Source organism: Sciurus carolinensis, chromosome 5, assembly GCF_902686445.1.
Source record: "Sciurus carolinensis chromosome 5, mSciCar1.2, whole genome shotgun sequence".
Lineage (NCBI taxonomy): Eukaryota > Metazoa > Chordata > Mammalia > Rodentia > Sciuridae > Sciurus > Sciurus carolinensis.
Window position 1 is genome coordinate 86,267,970 of NC_062217.1, and position 9,932 is coordinate 86,277,901.

Genomic DNA, 9,932 nt, shown 5'->3' on the forward strand with positions numbered 1-9,932 from the left:
CAGATAACCTTTGGGGATCAGATTTTTTCTCTCAGCATGATTCTCTGGAAATTCATCCACATCCTTGTGTCTTTGATAATTTGTTTCTTTTTATTGCTGAGTCGCATTCAATGTTATACATGTACCACCGTCTGTTTAGTTATTCGCCCAATTAAGGACATCTAGGCTTTTTCTGTTTTTTAATTTATGTGAATAGTGAACATTCATGTACAGGTTTTTCTGAGAACAAGTTTTCATTTCTGTATAATGAATTCCCTGGAATCCAGTTGCTGGGCTGCATGGCAGACACACCATTCAATTTTAAGACCCTGCCAAACTGTGTTTTCCACAGCAGCTGTACCATTTTACATACCCACTAGCAATGTATAAGCCAACCAGTCTTTCCTCATCCTCACCAGCATTTGGTGGTGTCACTGTTTTTATTTTAGGCATTCTGATAGGTTTTATTTTTGCTTCCCTAATTGCATTAGCTGAAGTTGATCATCTTTTCATATGTTTATTTGCCATCTCTATATCCTCTGCCTTTTACCCATTTTATAATCATATTGTCTTTTTACTGTTCAGTTTTGAGAATTCTTTATCTATTCTAGATACTAATTTGGATAGATATATGTTCCACAAATATTTTCTCATTTCTGTAGCCTTAATACAAATTAAACACACCTCCGTAACTTTTTTATCATCTTCTTAAGGGTGCCTTTGCAGAACAAATATTTTGCATTTCATTAAGAAGTGAATTTATCACTTTTACTTTTATGGATTATATTTTTTACTGTCAAGTCTAAGAACTCTTTGTCTAGAGAGCTTCTTTTTCCTAAAGATTTTATAGTTTTACACTTTACAATTAAATGTGTGGTCCATCTTCAGTTAATTCTTACATAAATCTGAGATTAAGTTAAGGTTCATTTTTTTTTTTTTTTTTGCCTATGAAGGCTCACTAGGTCCAGTACCATTTGATGAAAAGTCTACTTTTCCTTTATTGAACCACTTCTGTCATTTTTGTTGTTGTTTGCAAAAAAAACAATTGAATGCGTCCATGTCTGGGTTTTCTGTTCTGATCCACTGACCTTTGGGTTCATCGCTCTACCAATATTCAACTGTCCTGATTATAGTAGTTATCTTTGCTGGCACAAATGATGGTAGGGACATAGTTTTTCCTGGGATATTTGGTTGAAGTAAAGATGTTATTGTCTAAAATGTTTCTCTGTTTTGCTAGGATTCCCCTTTACTGGTCCTTTGCCTGAAGATAGAAGACTTTTCTTGGGTCATTCTCTGTGTTTGTGTGTGTTCCTTGTGGTGTTTTGAGCCACTGGCTTTCCAACCCCTCTGCCCTCAGTATGAACTTCCCAGTGGATCTCCCACTCCACACGCCCTATTCCTGAGCTTCCCCAAGGTATCTGCTGTTTCCCAAAGGTCATTCACTCATCCCCACTTCTGGTGTTGCTTAAGCTGTCTCCTGCCTGGAAGTCCTGCCTTCTGTCCCCTCCTCCAGCCTGTCCAACTAGACTGGTTCAAAGTCTTCATTGTGGAGGTCTCCTGCCTCACCCCCAGCAGAACCACTCCCTCCTTGCCCTCCTGCCCAGGCTTGCTCTGAAGGTGTTTGTGCTTTCCAGCATTCTTTATGCTAGGACAGAGGCTCCTAGTCAGAGCAGAGATGATCTCACTCCTCTTCCCCACCCCAACCTGTCTCTTCACATAGGGAGCACCAACAAGTGCACACTGAACTAATCTGAGTATGAAAGACCAGCACTTTCTCTCCCAAATTTGTGACATGGCTATTGGGGAAAGGAAAAAGGCTCATTAACTTCCCTACCCTGTAGATCGGAAGCCCAGTGAACAATTTCCCTATTGCCAGGCTTGCAGTTGCCATGGTTTCTCCAAACCACAGGGAGTACTAGGTGAATGCTGATTGACAAACAGAGCCAATCTGGCCAAGGTCTTTTCAGGTCATTTTAATAAGGAAAAAATGGTGAAGTAACAGAATGCCTTGAAACCACTCAGATGACAGATTGCAGTGAGAAAAACTCACCAAGATGAGGAATAAAATTAACTGAGAAACAGCCAAGAATGTAAAGATCTTACCACTGGCAGTGTATATATAGTCCATCATTCATCAAACTCAGAAACGTGAAGGCACTTGTTAGTTTAAATTATTTCTAGGCATGATTTACTCGACAGGTACTAAAGTAATATATTTCTAACTTTTTTCCTAACATAATTTTTAAATTTATGGATTCAGGATTAATATGGTATTTTAAGTTCTGATTAGCCCTAAGCTATAAGGAATTATTTCTTTGCATACCATGTTACCCTTATTCATCTCTTATTCACTAAGTAGTTAATTTTCTATTCAAAACGTATTGGTACAACTGGAAAGTCTCTTCTGGCTGGTCATTGGTATCTATTAAACTTTTCTGTGTTTGGAAAAGAGAAGGCAAAAAGCCAGAGGGGATTTATTGTTTTTGGTTGAACTTCAGCCCTGAGAGGTCTATGAATGGTCTCCTAAACTGCTCACAGGAAACAGACGCTTACTCCTCAAGAATTAGTATTTGGATTCAGCCCTAATACAGAGATGCTTTTGGCTGAAAATGTGCCACACAACCTCTAACCTACTTAGCAGATGCTTGGGATTTGAAACTTACTTATCGTACCTCCTGCCTGTTCACCACATCTCTACTGTGAAGATGACAGACTCCCTCCTCAGCTGGAGCTAACATTTATGGGGTCAAGATCTTAAGCACACCTTAAAGTACCTGTCAAAATTATGCTTATTTTGGGTTCCTGTAACAGAATATCATAGAGTGACTTTTAAACCATGGAAATTGATTTCTCACAGTTCTGTAGCCTGGGAGGTCCAAAATAAGTCACCAACAGATCTAGTGTCTTGAGAGGGCCTGCTTCCTGGTTCATAGAAGGGGGCTTCTTGTTGTGTCCTCACATGGGGAAGGGGCAACAGAGCTCTCTGGGGTCTCTTTTTAAAGGCATTAATTTCATTCCACCTATTCACTGCCCAAAGGCCCCACTTTGTAATATCATCACATTGGAGGTGAAGATTTCAACATATGATTTTGAGAGCCAGAACACAGCATTAAGTTCACAATGAGTTCCAAGTTCAATTACAAGATCACAAGGGCCAAATTCGCATAGATTACTGACCATGGGTCCCCCAACCAACTGGATCAGAATTTCTCATCTCAAAGTTTAGAAATCTGTACTTTTAATAAACTCCAGACTTGATTTTTAAATATCGACTTCATTCCAGGTTCTCACAGAGCAGGCAAACTTGTCAAATTTCAGTGTGCCTAATAGGAGTCACCTGGTGGGTAATGTGTAATATGTCCCTACACCATCCCCAGAGTCTAATTCAGCCAGCCTGAGGTGGGCTTGGGAATTCATATTTTTACAAGTTCCTTGGGCCAGCCTCATGCCGATCTTCGGAAATAGTCCCAGATTTACCATTTCAAGCAGGCTTTTTGAAATAGCTGTTTCTCTCTTGAAGTTTCCTCTCCCAGAAATACATGGTGAGTTTGCGTCACTCTCAGCCATGAGGCACAATAAAAAGAGTGTTTAAACATTCTAGACTGATCCCCAAAATAGGAGTTCCCACCTTTCATAACTTGTTCCCTGAAGGGAAGGGAAGTGGAGGACACAGTCATTTCCAGCCCCCTTCCCCAACACCAGTCACAGCCCCTCTGTGACCACCCTTAGCATTTCTAAGGACTTGCCTGGCATCCATCTGCTCTCCAGACTTTGATAAGTCTGGAAATTATACTTTCCAATACCCTACAGTCGATCATCACTCTTCTCACAAAAGAAACCACATTAAAGACCTCTGATAAGTCCTTTCAGGATCTCCTTTCCATCTTTATCCCACTTAGTTTATTCATTTCTGCTTCCTTTGGTGCTACAGACCTTACTGCTTTTTCTGCCAGCTCCTTTGCTTTGTGTTCCTGGGGCTATCTTCTTTCTCCTTTCTTTCAAAATGTTTTCCCTTTATCTTCTCTGATACTGGCAAAAGGTCAGGAGCTGCTAAGCCTGTCACGGGTGAGAACCAAGTGTCCCCATTTGCTCTGGGCCTTTTGGATTTACAGGGAGTCGTGGTTGTAGATGGGAAGCGACCCCAGGCATAGAGAAATTATTTGAGTAAAGATGATAATTCCAAACACATCTCTCTGAGGATGGAGGTGAAACACACCTGGGTTCAGCGCTTTTTTTCTTTCAGCTGTGACTTCCTCCATTATTAAGAGTGAATCTTTCAAAATTGGAGACCATGATTTCTCAAGCGTCCACCTTAAGTCAGGTGCTGCTTCAGGCATTGTGTGTTCTACATGGAGTACGTGCCTCCCTCATCCCCCAGAGAGGAAACAGCCCCTGAGGGCGGAACTATTTTGCCTAAGGCCACAGAGTTGACAAGGAAGAAAAACTCAAATTCCAGAGTCTCTGATATTCCTCCAACACATGGCCCTCAGGAGAGGGGGAAATGGGAACAGATGAAGACCTTTTCCAAGGTGCTATATTCTGCCCTCAAATACCATGTCCCAGTGCACAGGACTGGGAGAGGGAATCGACCAAGGGCAAGGCTGGAAGTGACCTGCTCCCTAACATGGAGAATACCTTCCGCCTCTTTCCTAGTCCATGAGCATTCTTCCTACCGGCCTGTTACCTGTCTCCTCATCTGACATCAGAAACCCTTTCCTAGCTGGGCATGATGATACACACCTGTAATCTCAGCAACTCAGTGGACTAAGGCAGGAGAATCACAAGTTCAAGACCAGCCTTATTAACTTAGCAAGACCCTGTCTCAGAAAATTTTTTTAAATTAAAAAAGGAAGAAATCTATTACTACAGTACTTACCAACACTGTAAACACGTTTTCTTTTTGATTCTGCGAATCCAGTTTAAAGAATTTACCCTACAGAAACATTATTTTGCACAAAGATTCATATCAAGAATGTTTTTGGGGAAAAAAGTAAACCACTTATATATCTTGTATTAAAGAATAACTTAGAGACATTAGTATTTGCAAAACATTTACTCATTTGTGTGAAGAACAGCAGATGTTTGACTGTTGTAGAGGGAAAAAAGCAAACAGAATTTGTAAAAATAAATAAACAAAAGGGGAAGGGAAAGATCGAAAAATAGTATGAAAACAGGGAGTCTTTTTTTTTTTTTTTTTAATTCTCCAAAAGACTTGAGAGTTTCACTTGGGGTCTACAAGTCAGACTGTCTCCCCTTCATATCTGCTAGTGACTTATTGACAACTCCACTTCAGTGAAGCCCGGTCTGCACCAGTCCCTTCAGAGTCTCTCACAATCAGTTGAGAAATGGTTGAACAAATTATAGTTGAACTATGTTATGGACTAATAGGCAATTGTTGAATGAAACAAGGCAAATCAATAAGCACTGACATGGCAAAACAGCATGTGCTCTGCACACACACACACGCACACACACAACCCTGGGTGTACGTGTATCTGAAGGTATGGAAGACTACAGAATCATACACTAAAAGGTTCATGGGCAGGACATAGACAAGTCTTTCAATTTTCAATTTTCATTCTGCAGAATTCTTTACTCAGAGTTTTTGTGTCAATTGACATTTTAAAAATTATTAAACAATTAACTTACCCTGAAAAGAGATTTCTTTGTACTAAGGCACAATGTCACTAAGTAGGTTTTTTTTTTTTTTTTTTTTTTTTTTTTTTACTGCAGATATAGCCATGTCACTTGTTGCATTATCAAATTACTTCTATACTACCTGGTAAATAACATACAATTGTCCCTTTCTGTCCACAGAGGAGTAGTTCCAGGACCCCTGCAGATACCAAAATCCTAGAGTCCCTGAGATAAAATGGTGTAGTGTTTGAATAGAACCTAACTCATCCTCCCTTATATTTTAAATCCTCTCTAGACTACTCATAATACTTAAAGCAAAGTAAATACTATGTCCATAGTTGTTAAGCTATATTGGCTAGGGAATGACAAGGAACCTTCACACAATAGAGGGCCTATTGTAATAATGGTTATGATAAGACTAAGTAAAATGAACTAATTGTATAGATACTACTATAAACTAAAAATCTGAGAGTTTCACAAGGGCCATTGATAAATGGGCCTCCAGGGACAGCAACATCTGGGAAGCTCCTGCAACTTTACCTGCTAGTCTAGCAATGTCCCAGAGGACAGAGCAGCTATACCATGGACTTTAGAAGAATCATCAGTCTATCACTATCTCAAATTATGTTATTTCTACTTTTCAGTAATTATCAATAAGTTATAATTCTTGTGTGAGTCACAAGTGGCCAGTGTTTATAAAACAAAATTGACAGCATATGAACTTGCCCTATAACAATTCTGAGAATGAAGAAAAACTACCCACAAAATTCATTCAAAAAATGTGTGTGGCAGGAGTTAAGAGCATGGTAACAGGTACTATTTTTTTGCTCAACAGGTGACATCTTTACTGACATCCAGAAATCAAAGGAAGTTTTTATTTGTATCTTCACTGTGCACAGCTGACTTCCAGGCAATCAGGTGGTGGAGGAGAGGAAAGCCTGAAGCCCTTGAGGAGGGACCTTGCCCTCATTTCTTCAAGCCCGACTCGCTGGCAGTCCTTGCTTGTTTTGCTTGGTCCTGTTTTCCCTTTTATCCACGCACACTTCTCAACTCTCTAGAGCTCACGTGGACATTGTGAGGAGTGTGTTCTCTTCTCAGATCTATCAAACATTCACTGAATGACTTTGAAAGGGCCACAAGGGAACAGAACTATCTAGAAGGTGGAAGACCTTTACCACCCCTGTTGTATGCTGAGGGGTAATGCTCTAATTTTTAGGCTTTTAGTTTGGGTTCTGTCTTCAGTAAAACTGAAATGGCACCTGTGTGAGTTATGATGATCAGTGTTGACATTTATAAATTCAGGAATCTATAATAAAATAGTACAAAAAACTAAGGAATAGAAAACAGTGGGTACAATTTTTAATTTTCTTTTAAATATTAAAACCACAATCTTCTGAATCTGCAGTAGAAAAGGAATAATAAATGATAGCCTAGCATATTTCCTTATACTCTAAGAAAGAAATCAGTACAGCCTAGAACATTTTTTATGTCATTCAAGAATCAGTAATAATTTATATTGCAGAAATAAAAACAATTTCAGGAGTTGGAGGTGTACTCAATGGTAGAACACCTCCCTAATATACAGGAGGCCCTGAGTTCCATCCCCACAAAAAGAAAAAAAATGATTTCAACAAAGGCAATGGTTTATTATTACAAGTAACATAACCATTAAATAAAAATAATGCTCCTGTCATTGAAAATACATACATATACTTTATTGAAATGGCAATTATTTTCAGTTAAAGTTCATAATCCAATAAAAGTATATTTGTACTCATCAATAAGGAAAGACTTAGAAGTCCATCATAAATAAGTTTCATGTCATAGATCATTTGGAGTAATAAAATTCTAAAATTTTATATCAAAAGATATTTATAAATTTTTTTTAATTTAGAAAAACATAAGAATTGTTAACATTATCTTCTCTATGGTTTTATTTTTATTTATTTATTTTTTCACTTTTAACAGAATTTTCCATATCTGGTAGATTCATTGTTATATCCCCTTCAAAACAGACAAGATGCTTACCATATATTAAAGATTACAGGTTGCCACTGAAAGAGAAATTTTACACAGTCATGGTATATCAAGGCTGAAAAACTGTCCTGCATGAAAAATATACTTAGAAATCATGTGAATAAAAGAAAAAGAAAACATGGTTCAATCCGCATGGAAAGAAATCTGGCAATATCTATCAAAATAACAAATGTACTTACCTTTTGATCCAGCAAATCCAGGTGGGGGACATTATCCTACAGAAGGACCTGCATATGTATAAAATGGCATATATACAAGGCTAATGATTACAATATTACTTGGTACTGTTTAATGCTTAAATGTCAATAGAGCTTACCCATGAAGCCATCTGGACCTGGAATTTTCTCTATGGGAAAGATTTTTTGTTACACATTCGATTTTCTTAATGATAAATTTTCTATTTTTTTTTTTTGTTCATTTTGAGAAGTGTGGTTTTTAAGAGATTTGTATTTTCCACTTCAATCAAGCTATTAAATTTATTGACATAATAGTGTTCCTAACGTTTTATTATTAATTCTTTAAATACTTTTAGGATCTTCAGTGATTTCTCCTTTCATTTCTTTTTTTTTTAATATTTTTTATTTGTCAATAGACCTTTATTTATTTATTTACATTCGGTGCTGAGAATCGAACCCGGTGCCTCACAACATGCTAGGCAAGCGCTCTGCCACTGAGTTACAACCCCAGCCTTCTTCCCCTCTTTCATTTCTGACTGATTTCATATCTCTCTCTTTCCACCCCGCCCCCACCCCTTGGTACTGAGAATTGAACCCAGGGGTGCTTAACCTTCAGTTACATCCCCAGTCCATTTTTTTCTATTTTATTACAGACAGGGTCTTGGTGAGTTGCTAAGTGCCTCACTAAATTGCTGAGGCTGGCTTTGAACTCCAAATCCTCCTACCTCAGCCTCCTGAGCCGATGGAATTACAGGTGTACACCACTGCACCTGGCTCGTTTCTCTTTTTTATTGATTGGTCTTGCTAGGAATGCTATGGATTGAATTGGTGTGGTACTATTTGGAGATGGAGATTTTGAGAGAGTTAGGTATAAATGCGGTCACAAGGGTGAAGCCCCCATAATGGGATTAGAGCCCTTATAAGAGGGTTTGCTCTCTCTCTTTGCCATGCAAGGATATCACAAGAGCCTACTCTGAAGCAAGAAAAAGGGCCCTCATCAGAACCTGATCATGCTGGCATCCTTCTGATCCTGGACTTCCAGTCTCCAGAACTGAGAAAATAAATTTATATTTAATCCGCTCAGACTCTAGAATATTGTTATGGCAGCCCTATCAAACTAACACAAGGAGTGTTTAGATCTTATTAATATTTTTGGAGAACTAAACTTTGACTTAGTTTGATTTTCTCTATTATTTATTCTCTAGTTCATTGACTTTTGTCTTTGTTATTTCCTAGAAAGGAATACTTACACTGATTTTCATTTGTTCCTCATTTTAAACTATTAAGGAGAAAACATAGTAATCAATTTTAAACTTTTCTCCTTTTTAACAGCTGTGTATTCAAAGCAAAAGTTTCTCTTTTAGCACTGCTTCAGAGGCATCTCAAAATTTTTGATATTTGTGTTTTTATTTTCACTTATTTAAAATACTTTGGGGCTGGGGATGTGTCTCAGTGGTAGAATGCTTGCCTCACATGCACAAGGCCCTGGGTTCAACCCCCAGTCTAAAGATATTGCATAAATAAGTAAAAATAAAATATTTTAAATTTCTCTTATGATTCATTCTTTCACCCATGGATTAGTTGTTGCTTTAATTTCTAAATGTTTAGCAATTTCTAGATATATAAATACCTATTTAGTTCTGCAAAACTCAGTGTGATTTCTATTCTTTGGAATTTATTGAGACTTGCTTCATAGTTCATCACATTTTTTCTCATATGTACTTGAAAAGCATGTGTATTATGCAGTGGCTGGACGTGGTGTTCTATAAATGTAAATGAGGTCAGGTTGATTGATAATATTGTTTAAATATTCTATATCCATAGTGATTCTTGTGTACATGTTCTATCGATTACCCAGTTATTCTAACTATGAATATGGGTCTGTCATTTTTCCCTTTGATGCCTTCAGTTTTGCCTCATGTATTTTGGTACTCTGTTATTTAGTAGATACCCATTTAGGATTGATGTCTTCTTGATGAAATGGCCCTTTTACCATCTGAAACATCTTTTTAATTCTGATTATCTTATTTTGAATTATGTTTTGTTTGTTTCAGTCTATCTATGTGTCTCCTTTTTTTTTTTTTTTTTTTTTTTTTTTTTTTT